The following is an 18,267-nucleotide window of genomic DNA, read 5'->3' as shown; positions in this document are numbered from 1 at the left end:
CGGCCTATCGAACGATGTTTTCTGACCCCTCTATTCCCTAAAGCAAACAATGTTTACTATTTGCAATTGCAGATCACGGGAGTCAAAGCGTAACTGTTTCAATGGGCATGCTCATTTCAGCAAGTTGGGAGTGATAACATAACGACGCGAGTCCGGTTTCTTATAATTCGTATACTTTTCACTGCTTTCCAAATTCACAAGCAGTTGCTCTGCGACGCGGATTATTTCAGTTAAGGTTCCTTTTTATCTCCTTAACTATTTAGTATGAAAGGCATGATAATTTAATTTAACAAAAAAATATACACTTTCTCTCTCATAAATATTATGTGCCACTTATATCATATTCATACAAAAATAAAAAATGCCAAGTTCCAGTCTCTCTGGATCCCTCTCTGTTTAGAACAGCTACAGCTACAGGGAAACAAAGCTTCTTTCTCGCGAAACCTTGCAGAGGCGTGGCTAGTCCGCTGGTTACCAAAGAAACAGCAAGGCGGAGCTTCCACCCAGTCGAAGGAATTTTTGAGGGAGGGTGGCAGTTCCGATAATGTTGCCTCCGCCCTCCGCGGTAGCGGTGTTTCTTGTTTGGGTCGGAGTCACGTGAACAGCAGTTGGGTCATGGACGACTTCCTGTTTTAGGTTAGTGGGAACGTTGTGAGCTGCTCTTGTCAGTTACAACAAGATGGCTGCGGCGGCACTGTTCCTTCTAACGCAGTGAGGTTTCCGAGGGGAGCCAGAAGCCCAACTTAACCATACTCTGTAGAAGGAATTTTCAGCCTTGGACTGATGCCCCGTCCTGTATTTGCACTTTAAACTCTGGAGATCAGAAGCGTGGATTTTTTTGGAAATCTACCTTTGAAGCTCTTGCCTATAGTGACGTTTATCTGCAGCAAAATCCTTTTGCTGGTTTGTATTTGGTAAAAAAAAAATAATTGTCCAGTGCTTGGAGACTAAACAGTATCATTCCCATTTGAAGTTGATGTTGCTCTGCAATTTTGTTTTTACTGTGGCATGCCAAGAAAAGTAGGAAATAGGTGTTCGGATCTGTCATATTACGGGTATTTACAGAAAAAAGGCTTATCCACTCCTTCAGCGATACTGAATTAAAAAGCTGCCAAAGAGCCACACGAAGAAAAGGTAAGCATCGGTTGCGTTTTGACATTATTTGCTGCATGGTTACATGTTTTTTATTTATTTTGGGGGTGCAGTGTAAATGGAGCCTTCATGATCCCCGTATATTTTTCTCTTTTACGAATTGTTTCTTGTGAATGAGAAAAGGAAAAAAAACTTTTTGTACAGTTCTATGTCAACGCATGGGAAACAGTCGGGTAGTTGACAGCTAGCTCTTTGAGCCCCGATCTTCGTAGTTTGGGGTGGGTTAATTTGGCAGTTTGGCAGTTTGATCACTTATAAGTGTTGGGAACCCTGCAGTCTTATTGTAAGGATGTTTTGTCTTTCTTTGCTTCCCGTGCCTTTTTTGTGTGTGTGCACTAATGTCATTTAGAACTGTGAAGTGAACAGATGAGGACATATTTTTAGACCAGACGCTGAGAGTGTGAACGGAAGCATTTCTGTATTTACATTTTAATGGGGCAGTCCTTGGCTGCGGAAAGTCTGTGTATATTCACGGAGGACGGCAAGGAGTGATGTACCGTGTTTTCCTAAAACCTTCTCAATCAGTTACTTTTGATCCTTTCCTTCACATAAGAGAGGATCCTAAATAAATAAATAACTCTTCATTGACTTGCAGCTCTTGTTGCCAGGAGCTTGTGTGGGCGTGTATGTGTGATGGGCAGCTCTCCCGTGTTAAATGGCATTCCCTGTTCGGCGTCCATTTAATTTAATCCGGTTTGAAGTACTTGAAGAGGGTTAACAAATTTGACTGTTCACTGCTTTGTTGTACTGTGTAATCTATACGTACATTTGGTAACACTGCGCTGTGGGATGATGAAAATAATTTATTATACGCCTAAACGGTTTTCCTGGACTTTTAGGTAATTTTAGCCTCATCCTGTAACTCCTCACACGTTTTGATGCAGGCACTAATTTGAGGGTCTTTTTAATCATCACGATTGTTGGCTTTAGACCTTGAATTTTCTAGTTTTATGCGGTTTATTGCAAGTCTGACCAGAGCTTGGTGTTTACAGAAACCTTGCTTTTGTTGCTAATGTGGTAGATGTGTGTAGCACATGTTAGTGTAAATAACAAAATAGAAAGGAGAACGGAAAAAAACTTCATTTTGTGTGGACGCGTCTGACCCTGCTGCCATGGCAATGTTCGGCGAGCTTATACAAAAGCAGAATCGCTGAATGACTACATTAGTGAAATTGAAAAACGATCTAAGTGTTTTGAGTAGTGGTTCAGCGTCGCAGGATTAGGTTTCGGCAACATTAATCACTGTTAAGATGCAGTCTAACATAATTTTAATACTGTTTGTTTGCAATGGCTAGTATGTTTTAGTTAAATAGTTTAGTGTAAATGCAGGTTCGTACGGTAGTCTGGGATCAGTGCATTCTGTGTATGTTTAATAAAATACGTATTATTAACACCGCCGTATGTTGAAATGTGGTTTTTAGTATTAGTTCTGTTTAGACTGTGCTTGTGCTATGTATTGGGTAAGCATATCAAGTTGTCTTTTTAATGTTGCAGTGTAAATGCAGAAATATGAAATAAATAACACGAGATGATATTGGTGAAACCCGGCATCTCGCTTGACAGGAAATGTGGTGCGCTATGTTACCAGCTTTGAGATGTCACCTTTTTTGGACCGGGTAAACGTTTATAATCTGAATCTATTTTTTAGTGACGATCCAGATGCCTGGTTAAGTGACTTGCTGATAATTCACCCACTAAGCAAATGGAGACCGTAGAGCTAGCTAGCGGTATGCACTACTGGATTGAAGCTGTTTAGCAGCCTGTATCCATAATCCTGTACACTAAAGTGCCAACTCACTTAAGTGTCCTTTATTGAGTAAAGTATAGCCCATATTTTTATTTATTATGCTGGTTGGTTGTAATGATGTTTAAAAGTAGTTGTGTTTTTTTTTTATAACGTTGATGTGGAATAAGCAGCCACGTCAAATGCCGTTGCCTCTCTTGTGTGTGTTGTGTGCATTTAGGGATTGTGCTGTTTTTGTTTAATTTTAATGCATGTGAGAGAAATTCAGCTATTTTACCTTGTTAAAATGCTGTAACATTTTATTTAATATCATTACTGTTTTATAACAGAAATGTTGGGTAGCAGCAATGTACTAAAGTGCTGTTGAGGAATGTTTTATGGTATTAGTGGGCAGCTACCTGAGTGGCAGCAAGGTGTAGTGAATCGCTTTGTGAACCTCCTTTGCTGCTGCGTTTAGGCAGTATAACATTAGATGGTGTGTGTTTGTATTTGAGCACCATCAGTGTTGTTTTGGAAAGAGGCCACATGCAAGTGTTCCGTGTGAAAATGAAAATGTGGGTGTAATGCACATACCTTTCTGGTGTGCTGCATCCATTTTTAATCAAACTTTTTTCATTTTTTTTCTTCAATAGCCATCCCCTTTTTTTCTTGGCTGTTGGAAGAGCAAAACTAGTCTTGGAATTTGAAAGTAATGAATGTCAATATTTGCTATAGCAATATCTGCTAGTCTCCTTACAGGATGCAGATGCTCGAGAGTCCCAGTTAAGGAAGGAAAGAGAATACTTGGAGAAATGTGTAATATTAGGTAATGGCCTATTTGAGTTTCAGAATTGGACTCAACGCTGCACTTGGAGAGAATTTGTGTGTGCATGTTGTGTCTTATGGAGTTCAGAATTGCATTTTATGAAAATGTTTGGTCTTGAATACGTCAGATTTTGTGTATAGTGTAATGTTTGTATGATAGGGAGTCACTTGGGCAAGAGACTCTCTTACTGTTATAAAAGTTGTGAATATATTATCTTATTCCATTGACTTATCAAGCCCCTCCCCAACTAACTCCTTGATCATTCATTTCTCCATGGGTGGGGTAGGGTAAAGGATCAGGTGAAACAGGAGTGGTATTGTCATCCTTGTTGAGGAACAAAATTTTTCACTTGGATCTCTGTCCTATTGCTCATGCGTGTGTGATAACTAATTTCTTTTTATAGATGAAAGGAATATGAAAAATGATTTACAGAACATTTCTCAAGTCCCATGCTCTTCTGGGTGATCTGTTTGGACAGGCTGTACAATAGCAGGGGTATCTGGTATTGGGCTGAAGGTGTGTGTTGTGTAAAATATGTAAATGTGTTGTGTGGTTGCTAACCTCACATTTTGAAAGTCTGGTTTGCATTTTTTAAGTAGCATTTTGTAAACTGTAGTGTGAGGGAAATAAGTTATGAAGACATATGAAAAAAGTTAAGTCAAATGACACAACATGCACATGTGCTTTGTATAGTGGCAATCTTCTTTGGGCAGCATTTACTTGGGGAGACTTTTTTCTGGTTATCCTACTTAGTGGATTTATTTTGTTTTACTGTTTGTCTATAATGTTTTATAATAGTTTCTGGTGCTGTTTACATATTGAAGCAATTGCCATTCTTTTTGTAGAAATTGTTTACCAAGGTAGAGCTCTGATCAAAAATGACCAGTCATGGGCTCAACCTGGGTTGTGAGCCACACCTGATGAAAACATAGTAAGGACGGCAAATGGTAAAATGCCATAAAGAGAAATGTTCAAGAAGAAATGACAAATTCATGACATTATGGCTAAGCTAGTTTTGGAAATTGAGGAGGAACTGTGGTATATGGCTGATAGGTGATTTTTGTTCTGGCAGCACAGTCTAGGGAGTGGAAGGAATTTAATATTTTGGAGCTGGGTTAATGCTTACTGTTCTGAATTCAAACTGTAATGAAGTATAGTTCTCTGAACTATGGCTGCCTTCTGTTTGAAGTGAATTGCGTGCACATGCCTTTTCACTTTTTTATTTAGCAACATTTTCCATTTGCAGTAAGTGTTAATATTTCCAAGCATAACACGTTTCATTTAAACTGTAGTATTTGTATAGCTGAATGGCAGAATTCTGATGATCACAAATATTTGAAATCTCTGATTTCCTGGTGGTGGTTTTGTTATGGAGAGGAGTGAACGTCAGATGGATTTATTTTGGAGGTGGTGGTGCCTTTAAGAGAGAAAATTGTCTCTCTCAGTGCAGCAGCAGGCTTGTTTTAGAATATTTTGCCAATACTGAAACACTTGAGTTTCGCTGAGTTTGCTATGCTGCATAGTGCTTTTGGAATAGTGGCTTTGTTGCAGGCTCCACTTCTGGTCTTTACTGTTTTGATAGTGTTGCTTAGTTGAAGGGCAGTTCTGGGTTGTGTTTGGTATGTTATTTGTGTGTAATTTTTAGTATGGTTCTTTTGGGTTTAGGAACATATAAAGGTGCTGGCAATGTACAGATCACACAAGTGTTGCATCTAGCCCACAGCTATTTTTGTCACTACTCCATTGTATCCTTCTCTTGCTTAGCTAAAGGTATTTTTGAATTCCTAATAAGTTGTATTACTGCCTCAGACAGTGTGTTCTAGGGCAGTTCCATCCTTTGCTTGGGATAGTATTGTGTATAATCTCTGTTAAGCAATGTATGTCCTCGTTTCAGTCTGTCTTGAACTCCCCACCTCCCACTTGCACCTGTTGTGGCTAAGCCATTTCCTCCTTTCTGTTCTCTGTTAAGAGTTGCTAATAGGAGCCTGCTTATTTGAACAGCTTGTTAGCATGGTGAACATGGCTGTATGTCTGATCAATCACAAGGGTTTCAGGTTAAATCGAATAGCCTAAGGTTGTTTCTTTTGAAAATAAGAATCTGGTTAATTTGGCGTAATATTTTTGCTTTCTATTTGAGCTTGTTTCTTAGAGTTTGATTTGTTTGGTTAGAAGTCACTGCAAGGGTAATTTTTAAGTTCTGGTAGTTTTGGAGGTCTAGGGTCTGTTTTGACAGTCGTGGTATCTATAATTAAATGTGCTTTTGGTGTATTGATACTTCTAGTACACAAATATTCCCATTGTTGATTTGCATGGGTACAGAGCGTGTAAAATTGTACACTGTTTATAATTGCTTGTTGTAAGCGTTGCAAAATGGTCATATGTCTCATTCAGTCTGTTTAAGAATCCTTTGGGAGCGAAGGATCTTTTCCTGTTTGTTCAGCGTCTTTAAGTTATGGAATGCAGTTCTAAGTCGAGATGACCCAAGATCGATGCAATGGCTAGGAACTGGAAGAGGTTGGCAGGGGAGAGTGGGATTGGTGACTTGCCCATTTTGGGGGAAGGAAAGTAGTGGTCCTGACTGTGCAAGGCTCTGCTTACACAGTGGTCACTGGACTTGGGGGTGGAGGTCTTGGCAGTTCCAAACTTGTGATGGTAGCTCACGGGTTATGTTGGGAGGCATGCACGTGCCATGGGGAAATTGCATTATGCTCCCTGGTGACACAGTCGTCCCCATCGGCCACCAGCAGCAGGATTTATGGCCATTTAGGAGCAAACCCAAGTGACTATGTACGTTACAGTTTACAGGATTGGCCATTAGCCACAGGGTGAAGGAGGGCTGATCCATAAGGAAGTCTGGTGTGTAATACAGGTGCCATTCAGTACTGCTGTTTGGTTCCAGAGTATTGACTCTTCTGAGCTTTATCTCTTTCCCAGGTGCTAGTTCTCACCTGTTGGTGCAGCTGATGAAGAATGCAATACAGTTTGTTCATTATTTTAGAGACATGTATGCATCTTTTTCTTGGTCTAGTGTATATTTTTTCAGTATCTAACATTTCTGTCTCTCTGATTTTCTTCTCTCTGCCTCAGCCTGTTTATTCCATGCCTCCTTTAAGGTTGACCCTCCTCCACTCAGTGGTCATCCCATTAGTCTGCCAGTGACCCACGCAAGCTAGTTAAAAAAAAAATCATACAGCTGTAAGGATAGTTGATGCCCTATGTGCAAATCTTTTTGGACCATTTATTTGCAGTGTTTGATTTCAGGAGAATGTTTGGCTTTTGTAATAGGGATTGAAGTTGTCATCTGTGTGTGTGTGGGGGGGTGAGCAGGATGAAACATCTGTTCAGGGCAGTTATTGGGTGCACTCCAATCCAGGTTAAATAGTTATAGGTTTTTCTGCTTTCAAGAAAGGATTGCACTTGATCTGCTTTGACTTTTAGCTTTTTAAAATGACAACAGATAAGACTACTGGGCAGCTGTCGCTAAAGCACTAGGTAAGAGTTTCACTGACTGAGCTCTTTGTGCCTTATTCGTTATTTATCATATCAGGTAGTAATAAAGTCAGTAAATGGACTGAGCCTGGCAGTAACCAAGATCACTGATGTAATCTCTGTTACTAGAAAGAGAAAAACTATTCAGCTTTATTGGTGAAAGACCATTTAAGTTAAGGTTTCATGGCAAGTTATTTTTGGAGCAGTTTTGGTATATGTTGATCAACTGAGAAAGGAGGAGGAATAGAGCCCACACCCGAATGAATTTTGCTTTGACTTCTTATTTCAAGTTGCGTCAGTGTCTAGTTTGGTGTCTGAACATCATAGAGCTTCTCCATTCATCGTTTGGCATAGCTTGTGGTTTGCTAAACTATGAAAGCTTTGCCAACTAAAGGGGGAGAGATGGATTATTTTCTTGAGTCATGATGTGGTTGTAGCTACAATAACTGGCCATTCCTAAGCTAGCCATAAGTCGTTAAGGTGCCTGTTTTTGATAAGTAGCAGTGGTAACGTCAGTCTTGTAGGTCTAAGCTTGCCTGAGAACACCATACAATCATTCTTGTAATGTACTCATAGCTCTTGGAAGGGATGCTGTGTATGAATGAGAATTGCTGTGAACAATTCCTGTAACATTCCTGAATTGTCTTGCAGGTATGAGCTTGCCTGAGAACACCATACAATCATTCTTGTAATGTACTCCATCCCTCTTGGAAGGGATGCTGTGTATAAATGAAAATTGCTGTGAACAATTCCTATGACATTCCTGGATTCCCAGTTGCTATGCATGCGCAGATGCAGTCTGCAGTGTTAGTAATACCTGTAAGTAGAGAGCCAAGTGTAAAGCCTGTTGCAGGTTTGATGATGGGGACAAATTTGTTGTGGAGGATCATCCTTTTTCAGCAAACATGACTATGGGGAGGGGGGTTATCAGTCAGTAGTAGTGTGGAAAGTTGTTATGATTATTGTTGTTTTTGGTTTGGGTTATTTATTCGGATGAAGTTATTGTGGTAATGGAGTTTGCAATTAGAGTAACAAAGATCCTGCTGGGTTTTAATTGAAGTTAGCTAGACATGAAAGCAGAAGTTGACAGGGATGTCAAGCGGTGGCATAAAGAATATTAATGTGTAGTAATTCTAAAAGAAAAAAAAAATGGAGAGTCCGATTTGGATAGGGAGTCATTCATACCTTTCAATTGCAAATGCTGTGGAATAAAATCCCGGTCCATGTGAGGCAGAGCACCTCGCTGACTCTGTTCAAGAGAAATCTAGACCTGTGGATGGGAGATCGTAGGTTTACCCCGGGAATCATCTCTGGGTCACTGCTGGACAGAGGCACAACAAACTAATGGGCACAGTATTTTTTCATATAAGGGGTGGCGTAAGCCACAATAATTTGGGCTAGGCTTATAAATGCCTTAGGGCAGATAGCCTAGTATAAACCTATGAACCTATGAACCTAAATGATTTTGCAGAATGTCCCTGACTCCCCCCCCCCCCATATTTTTGCCCTTCTTATTGTAAAATGGTGATTTTTTTTTTCTCTTTAAATACCTAAGGACTACAGTCAGTGCTGTCATAAATTACAGGTTTATATTATTCAGCAAATTCATGACGATGTAAGACCTCTTCAGTTAACTTTTTTTCAAGTGAATTGGAGAGGTAATTTTTAAAAACGTCCCTAATTTTTGGCCTTTGCTCCCCATTTTTTTGCTTTGACCATAATTTTTGAGCAAAGTAGAGGCACAAAGTAATTCATAAATGTGTAAGGAACTGTACGATTGTGAATGTAAGTCATTCACAAATGTGTAAGGAAACCAGGCCTGGTGTAACTGGTGTAGCATAATGTGTGTAGTGGTGCAATGTCACTAGTTGTTACCGGATTCATGAAATAGATGGAGAAAAGAAATTGAAAATTTATTTGCAGACTTTGTTTATCTAACTATAAATATGTATCCAGTGAGCCTCTTGGCCTTAAGAGGATAGCTTAACTTTGCAGGTTAAAAAAAATAGGGTGCAACCGGGGGGCATCTGTTACACTGACATCAATGCAGAAGGAAACCTAAATAGCTTTGTTGGAAAAATGGGCCAGAAAAATTTACTTTCAACAGGCACAATCTGTTCGTGTATGTAACAGATCAAACATTTTATTCCAAGCTTGGCTCCTTTTATTAAAGGTAGAACTGAGGTATTCCATGGCGAAAGGAATGTAATATAATGTATGTTATTGTGATAGAAAAACTTTTACACATTCTTCTTAGAATTGTTGTGGCTATTCCAGACATAACCCCTGCACACACACACACACCTGTTTGAAGAGCTATGCAAAGTAAAGACTGTCAGGCTGCAACACTGAAGGTTGTCTCGCCTGAGGTGGCATTTTCAGCTATGTTTGTCAGTACAGACAAAAGCAAACAAAAATATAAATGCTTGTTTTTACAGACAAAAAAGGAGCAAGCATTACCACTTTTGATATTCATTTTATTTGATTCAGTTTTGAGTAATTGTATTATTTCAGATAAGTTGGCCTTTTTTAGTACCACAGCTTTTATTTTGAGAAGTTGCACTTGATCAGAGTTGGAGGAGTGGGTCTCTGACCATTCTTCTTCTCAGTAGTGGTTACAGCAATGAAGACCAACAGGGAAATCTGTCCAAAATCATTAAACCCAGTTGAGGCAATGCCTTTCCTGTTATCCAAGTTATAGATTCGTAATACATTTCTTTTTGTCTAGGGCAAACTGCTGCATTCTTGCCTGTCAACTACAGAAACAATAAAAGAATGTGTGAATTTTCTTACTTTGCATCAAGTTGTCAACTTCTGAGAACTCCCTCCTAGAGAATGCTGATGGTTTGATTTAACATCTTTGTAATAGCAGCCTCTGGACTGTCACTGTTGCTGCTCCCTTCTTGAACTGCACTCACTGTTTCCCCATTACCTACATCATTCCGTTTGTGGTCATGCTGGAGACTGAGCCTATCCCAGGACTTGTTCAGTGCCAGGCAGAGAAACTGGTCATAGGTAGTAAACCAGTCGTTGCAGACTCACTGCTGTGGATAGTGGATCAACCTTCCTTCTGCTTCACAAAGAGATGCAGTAGGTGAAAAGTGCAGTATGCAGAGCATCTGGTGTGGATGCAGTGGACATGTAGACTCCACATAGGCAATCTCGTACATGTGAACAGAAGTGCATAGCCAGACATTGAGACAGCAGCACTGGCAGTTGTGCCACTCTGCCACGTTCTCTCCGTTGTTGTGGACCAGTGAGTGTTGGAATGGCTGACTTTGTGATTCTGGCGTGTCTGCTAAACTCTTGTGGGACTTCTTGTGACAAGTGTTTTCCATTAATGTACCATCTTTCTGTTCACATTCTTTCATTGAAAATGCAAAAGCCAGATGCTTCCATAGTTCTCCTGCAATAGGTGAACAGATATTTCCTTGATGCCGTACCCAAAACAACTTGGGGAAATTTGGTTCAGTTACAGTAACCAGGGGTGGAGCAGCAGCCATGAAGGTATACAATAAATGCAAATGCTCTTTTGAAGGGTACTGTCATTTTAAAGTCTAGCTTAATGGAAAATGCATTAATTCACAGTTAGGGGCAGCATTTTTTAATGGTTTTGAAGGTGGAATGAGAATTGAGTTAAGAGGAAAGGTCCTTCTCCAAAGGTGTTCAGTACTACTGGTTGAGGGGGGGTGGGCTTTCTGTACTATAGGATAACACATCATATGTCCAGTAGCACAGTAGAAGTGCATTTATGAATATTAGGGAAATAAAAGGTTTATTTGTAATTAATCCTAAAAAATTGTGGTTGTCAGGTGGAATTATGTGCAGTAAGACACAATGGGTGTGCACGGAATGTATATTACAGCACAGTTGCACATCTCAAGGTGTTGTGTGAAGCACAAGTGCCTGGTAGTCACTGAATATGTGTGATATTTGTGGTGTGAATAGACCCTAACTGTCTTATAGTACTGTAGGTGTTTGTTTTTTTCCCCCATTTCGAATTTTACAGTTGGTAATGGTGTGCTTTACAGTGTGTGTTTAGTACAGATATTTCTACTTTTTGATTCATTGTTTGCTGTAGTTTTAATTATTTAATTAGCATGAAAATGTCAATATCAAAATTATTTAAAAGGCGCTTATGTCAAACTGACACTTGTTTACAAACAGTATCTGTCACTGTAGTACATTAACAGTAATTGGATGTGATTTATAACCCAAGCAGCAGCTGAACCTCAGACTTGTAGCAGATATTTTCGGTAGCATCCACTGTGTTGGTGTTGCAGTCTGAAACTGTGGTTGTTAGGCAGTAGCCTGGCTGTAAAACAGCTGTGCACATTTTGTTCTGTTCTAGTATATGGGGAGCAGGTAGAAAAGACTGAGAGATGTTCCTAAAGCAGACCAAACAAGAATGGAATATGGCAAGAAAAATACTGCTTATTTTATTGGTTATTTGAGGTTTTCTTCCCTTTCTGGTTATACTTTTGAGGGTAGTTTTAACTATTTTTTGGAAGTTTTATTTTTATGTTTAGTTTTTTATCATATGACTTACTTAATACTGAGCAAATAAGGCAGAACATCTGGGGTTGCCACTTTTTCAAATGGCCAAAGTGGGACATTTTCAGGATACACATCAGATTTTACAGGCCGACACATACCCACGGTCAGTACAAAGGATAGAACTTAACTTTTTTGCCTAAATAAAAGTTTATTCTTGTAGCAGTTTAGTTGCTTATTCTGTTTCTTGTAACATTTTAGGTATTTTAGATACAGAAATAACTATTTTATGCAAAATATGGGACATAATTATGTCCTACAATCTCAGGACATTTGCCATTTTTAATATTTTTTGTCAGGACACAACTGCCCAAAGAGGGAATGTCCCTCGCAAAGTGGGACAGGTGGTAACCCTAAGAACATCTAGTTAGTTGCTAAAATATTTTTCTCACATTTAAATTTGCTGTGCGTCAGACCTATGGGTAATTACTATCTAGTCTGCATAGCTGAGTACTGGCAGGTAAGAGTTCGGTTAAATCCAGGTGACACAAACTCAAAAATATTTACAAAATTAACAATATTAGTGTCAACCTCAACTACTGAAATATATTAACAATGCTTCCTGGCCTCATAATTTGTTAAGCTGGTTTAGCCAGTGATATGCTTGTTGTGTTGTGGTCAAAAAATTATTCACAAGGGTTTAATGATTGGGATGGCAATTCTCACGAATTGAAAAACACTTGAGCTCCTCCATATGTTTTCCTCCTGAGTTGGTTTAGCTATGTGCTTATTGCATTTAATTTGTTTCGTTGGTCATTGTAGATGTCTTGCAGCTAGTTTTAAATGGATTTATGTTTTCTGTAGTGTTTTGCTGTTGTGTACAATAACTTCAGATTTACCTCTTGGGTCAAACAGTGTTTTGCAGAACATTTCTAATGTGTGTTTGCTTCTTAGGTTAGAGGGGATCACTTTTCTCTTTTTGTTGCTATGGGGACTGCTGGTCTTTGCTTGTTGTTCAGCTCCTGTTCCTTCAACTGCTGGTCTTTGCTTGTTGTTCACCTCCTGTTCCTTCATGCAGAACTGCATTTCCTGTTGTGGGGAGATTTCAGTTCTGTCATGATGCTGTTTTGGATGTCTTTTACTGTTTTTGATTGGGTAATGAAACTAGACTGTGTTTTAGTCTTTGAAACTAGACTGTGTTTTAGTCTTCGTATTATAGTGATGTGCATTTAGTTTTGTCACAGTTTTATTTTTATGAAAAATTTAGTAATGTTCAAAGTGGGTGTGTTTTTGTGATATTCAGAGTGGTTGGTTGGTTTGTTTATTTATAATATTTCTGTGATTGTTTTCCTCTGCTAAATGACTTTTCAAGATGGTACCAGTTTATTAGATGTTGAATTCTGTGAGAAAGAAAGGTTCGGTGACTGAATGTGAGGTCTGTGTTGTGCTCTGCATTACTTGTTCTTCTTGTGATAGATCAGATGGAGTGCAGACAAGTTGTGGTTTGGTTTAGCCAATGTTCCTTACCATTTTTAAAGTGGTTTGCATTGCACCTCCTTGCGATAATCTGAGTGTATAAGCACTTCTATAGCATAAAAACAGGAAAGGATACGCAGCGGTTTTAATATGCATTGTTGTGCACTTTCATAGTAGAACAACTAAGTTGTTTAAAGACACCGTGTAATTCAGTTTTCTCCTTATTAGCATACTGCTACACTAACATTTTGAAGCAGTAAAGAACATCCTGTCATGCTTATTGCTTTTCTTTGAATACAGCATTTAAATAGCATGCACATACACTAGAAGTTTTTTTTGTAACAATATTAAAAGCAATTTCTGTCCATTACATGATTTCCTCCCTCAGTCATTGATTTTATAGCAGCTTTAAATGATGCTAAGTTGCTTAAATATTCTAATGGTTAAACAGGGTGTTCTCATTCATGTCATCTCTTTCTTGGTTTGAAATACTTCCTTTGTAAGATGAACAGTGCTGCCTTCCTGTGTCAGGAATGTATAAAATACTGAAGCTTTGTTTGTACAGGTTTCCTTTAATGATCTGAGGAGCCTTTGCAGAAAATGACGTGCCGTGCAGTGAATATTGTCTTGTAGCCTTACTCCCCCTCCTCCTTTTTTTTTTTTCATTTGGTGGTTTGCAGCCAGTGAGGGCTCCAGAGGATTGAGGAATATGCACATCTTTCTGTGCTACAGTAGTTATTTCTTGGCACTGTGCCCAGGCTGTCTAGGTTTGCACACAGCCCTCTAGTTTGTCTTCCCTTGACGGCTTTGAAGGTAGAATGTTCTCTTGATAAACAGTTTCAGCCTCATGCTTTGCTCCAATCTTTATCATTATTAATTGGGTAGGTTGATCAAATAGGTGAAGACGAAAGTGGCTGCTACCACTGCATTGCATGTACAGTTTTTTTAAACTTGCCATTACTGGATCACTTTAATTTTGTTTATTGCATATGTTTTGTGTGTGGCTTAATTGTTATAGCAATGAAAATATTATGTACACCATTAGGAATTTGTAAATGAGCAGGTTATTGACTTTTTCCTGTTAGTTTCATTTCTTTTAGCTGTGATCTTTCAGTCTCTTTGCTATTGCAGATGAGACCAATTCCATAATGGTGCCTTTTTATGACCATTGTGATTTTTAGAAATCTAGGAAATTAGATAGCATGTACTATATTAGATAAGTAAAGCAGAATGCCAGAATTGCTGCCACAGTAACACAAGTGTTTTAAAAACTGTTTCTGTAAAATAAGTGAGATTTTGTGGTAGAGGTGGTTAATTAAGCATTAGGCTGCATTTAAGGAACTGTTTGTGAGGCCTGAACAAAGGATAGCAGATTTTTAAGGGATTAAATCATTTTATTTTTAGAGTGAAGAATGAATATGTCACTATATTAAATCTTAGGGAAAATGTGAGCAAATACTCATTGAGGGCAAGAAGGCAGAAGTACTGAGTTTGATGCCCACAATCATAGGGGCAGCTAAGCAAAGTGCTATTGATAGGTAGTCTGACAACTTTGCAGTAAATATGTAGAAAATAGTTAAATCTTGGCACCAATGCTCAACTTCATTTGTAAATGAAACTTGGGAGATCTAGCCTTAACAGTGGTAGAGCTAATGTTTGTTGACATTATTTCAGCTTGGCACATAAAACGTTCCCAGATTGTTAGTAGGTCTCTCCACTATTCATCAGTGAAAAACAGCTCTTTTTTTTTTTTTGTTTTGTTTGTTTTTTTGTTTTGAGCAGAGAGAGAGAATTCCATCAAAAAAAAAGTTAAGGTGTGTGTGTGTGTTTGTCTGTGTTGTCACTTTGCTCAGTCTAGGTAGTTCTTCCAGTATGGAGCTGAAACGTGCTCTTCCTTTTTGGGGGCCAGTGTATTGTCCTCCAAACTGAGTTAAGTGCTAGCACCTGAAGACCCATAAACGTTGGAAGGCCGAACCGGTCATAAAGTCAGAGGGGAAATGGATGTTGTAGTGCCTATGTAATTCTGCTGGTAGTCAAAAACAAGGATATTCACAAATGTTGAAAGTATCACCAACTTTATTGGCTTAAGTTCATACTGTGCTGTTGATCTGGTGGACCATTTGTAACCTAGGCCAATCCTCCATTAAATTTACCAAGACATGAAATTATTACAGTACCTCCCATAAGATGAATTCATTTGACCAAATTGCATCTCTTTTTCTTGGGGACTTCGTGGGCCAGACTGAGGGTGTACTTATGATTGCCCATCTTGTCAGCTAGTAAGCTTTACATCAGGGGGGGGGGGGTAAAGCAGCTAGTATGCTTTACATCCAGGGAGAATGTATTTCATAAAAGTGGTATTTTGTGTGGTGGATATGTCACGCCAGCATGTCCTATTTATATTGAGTGGAAGTCCAGATATTTTGAGTAGGTTGTTAGGGTGTTAGTTTTATGGATGTGAAGGAAGTTGCATAGGACCAGATCCTTCAAGGTTCTGTAGGCTAGGAAGAGGTGTCCCCTCTCAGAAGTTGGGAGGGTACTGAAGAGAGAGAAAGCAGGCAATTGGGGTAAAGCAAGGTAGACATGCCCTTGATTGACATTGTAGCTGCTGTGTCTATGCGTCTTTAGACAAGTACATACCAAAGGAGGCATTCTACTCTATACTGTACTCCTCCTTTATCAGACCAGTTATAGAAGGGGTGATGGCCTCCCAGAGTTGTGATCCTTGGATCTAGATGATTGTTGCTGTCATGGTCTGAAATGGGGAAGAAAGGGCTGTGGGTGGATGGATGATGACTTGATTGGATATACAATCCCTACCCCCCCGGGTGATCAGTCTGACTTAAGGGCTTCCTAACAGTAACAGTATTGGCCAGATTAATAGGGAAACGAGTCATGTATGACTTCAGTTTTTCTCCTGTGCCTGAGTTTGACTATGGCAAGTTTCTGCATTTCATTGAGCTCAGACAACACTGTGTTTGAGTCCCAGTTTGAATTAATTTAATGGCAGATGAGGCTTTCCCCCCCATGGTTTTTGCCATTGGGTGGGATATCCAAATATTCCTCACCATCTCACTACCAGTCCTGAGGTTACTGATACTGATCTTGATCTAATGAATGTCAGGAGTTGAAGGCCTGTTAGTATCAGCTGCAGATGTTCATCATTTAAGATTACTGCTGCAGTAGTCTTAGCTCTGTAGATTATACAGTTGGTCAATTTATAAAGCATATATGTCACCAATCCCTTCATAACTTTCTTGCTGGCTAAGAGAGTGCTCCTCTGGAGCTTTAGATAATCATCTAACGCTCTCACTTTTTTTTTTTTGCTGGGTCGATAAGTTTCCTTTGGGGGGATCCACTTTACAACAGAAACGTTGGTTATTAAGCTGAGGAAGAATATTTGTATGACTGTCTCGTGCCTTTTAATTACTTTTTTTTTAATGAGCATCATTTTTGGGATAAAACGTTGTTTAAAACTAAGCTACTTTTTATCGTGGAAAGAAAGTTTAATTTATTTTTGTGGGATAGGTAATTTTTGTTTGTTTAACAGGAAAAGGGTGAGTTTCTTTACTACTTGAGTGTTTTTTACCAACTACTGCTGCCAAGCTTTCCCTGTTTATTCATGGAACAAACTTCCTTCCTTGGTTCTTCCTTCTACTAGCCACAAAAAGAACGTCATCAAAGGACCTTTGCTGCACCAGAGCAAACTGCTACAGTGCCTGTGCTTCAGATGGGTAACTGTACTGTGTCCAAAGCTGGTTCCTTGAATCACTCCTTCTTTTCTCTGGCTCCTGCTGGTTTTGTCTTTGATACCAATGTGAATTGATGGTTAGATGTGTCCTGTGCTGCGTTTTGAGTGCTGTTGTTTGGCAAGTGGGAGTCACTTGTTGTCGATGCTTGGAGAAGGAGCTGAAACTGTAACCTTTCTTAGTCAGAAAGCTATGCCCATCTCTACGAAGGTTTTTCACTGGCAAAAATGGGTCAGTTTCTTCAGAAATTCTTGTCAAAATGAAACCAAGTTGGACTTGATGTCATCTCTGTTACACTGGACAGGTGTAATTTTTATTGGGCTTGGCTCAGTGTAAAGTTCAGGTTCTTGACCTTTCTTGTATGGCTGCTTCTGGTAAAAGAAAAGGTATTCCTCATTTTCTGAATAGATTCAGGAGATTGAACCTCAAAAATGTATCTGACTTTCTTCACATACATATAGTTTGAGTGTACTGTAGACAATGGTTTGACAAGCAGTGGGTTTAAGGGATAGGTGTTATTACATGCTCTGGATCCTTTTGTCTGTACTTGGGAAGACAAAATAAGCTGTCTGATTATTCAAAGTGATCATTTGCCAAGCAGCAGTGATGTACATAGACACCATGCATGAAAAGTAGTAAAAAAACTGCTGTTCTGTTGCTTGAATAAAAGAGAATACTAAAAAAAAAAAAAAAAAGTGAGTGTGAAGGGACAGATTGTCTCAACCAATTTCTCTTTCAGATTCTGTGGAGAGAGTGGTTTTGGCCTGTCCGTTTGAAGGATTTTCTTTCTCTTAAACTATTCCCAGAATAAATAAGCTATTCCAGAATAAGCTATTTCACTGGAAAAAAATGGTGGTTTCTCAGTCCCTCAGGAAGTATTATGACTTGGTTACAACTGGAATTTCCTGAACCGTTATTCCTTCAGTTCTTTCTGTTTTTAGGAAGATGTTTTTTTGTCACAACCTTTAACTTGACTGTCAGCCGGCCTGCTGTCCTCAAGGAGGCAGGCGGTATACAAGTCCTAAAGCTGTTATACAGTCATCCCAGATCAGCTGCAGCTGCTATCACTTTGTGAAGTCTAGCTGCTAAACATTTGAGTAGTAGCATTCCTCCTCCTGGCACAATTGAGAAGGCTTTTGATATATTTGGGGGAAAGTTGTCTTCTGCGACATTTGTGTTTAGAATTCTCAACTGTTAAGCTCTTGTGTTGAAATTTTATGCTTGCCTTTTTGTGATGAGAATGAGGAATGTTTTGGCATCTGTTTCCTCTTCTGAGAAGTCCCTTTTGCTTTAACCATGCTACCTATTGTTTGAAATAAACATATGAATCTGCTGGCTCCTTTTCCAGGGCTGCACGC

At 39.2% G+C, this 18,267-nt stretch overlaps 1 long non-coding RNA gene across 1 annotated transcript in view; it reads left to right on the top strand.

Moving 5' to 3' along the window:
* Nucleotides 1-602: 602 nt before the first annotated feature.
* Nucleotides 603-18,267, top strand: part of LOC122812936 — a 198,144-nt gene continuing 180,479 nt past the window's right edge. Inside the window, exon 1 of the long non-coding RNA XR_006366609.1 lies at nt 603-1,134. This is a non-coding gene — a long non-coding RNA (uncharacterized LOC122812936). The remainder of the gene's footprint in view (nt 1,135-18,267) is intronic.

Source organism: Protopterus annectens, chromosome 10.part0, assembly GCF_019279795.1.
Source record: "Protopterus annectens isolate FY-2018-M chromosome 10.part0, PAN1.0, whole genome shotgun sequence".
Taxonomy (NCBI): Eukaryota; Metazoa; Chordata; order Ceratodontiformes; family Protopteridae; genus Protopterus; species Protopterus annectens.
This window is presented reverse-complemented; position numbering and strand designations above follow the sequence as displayed.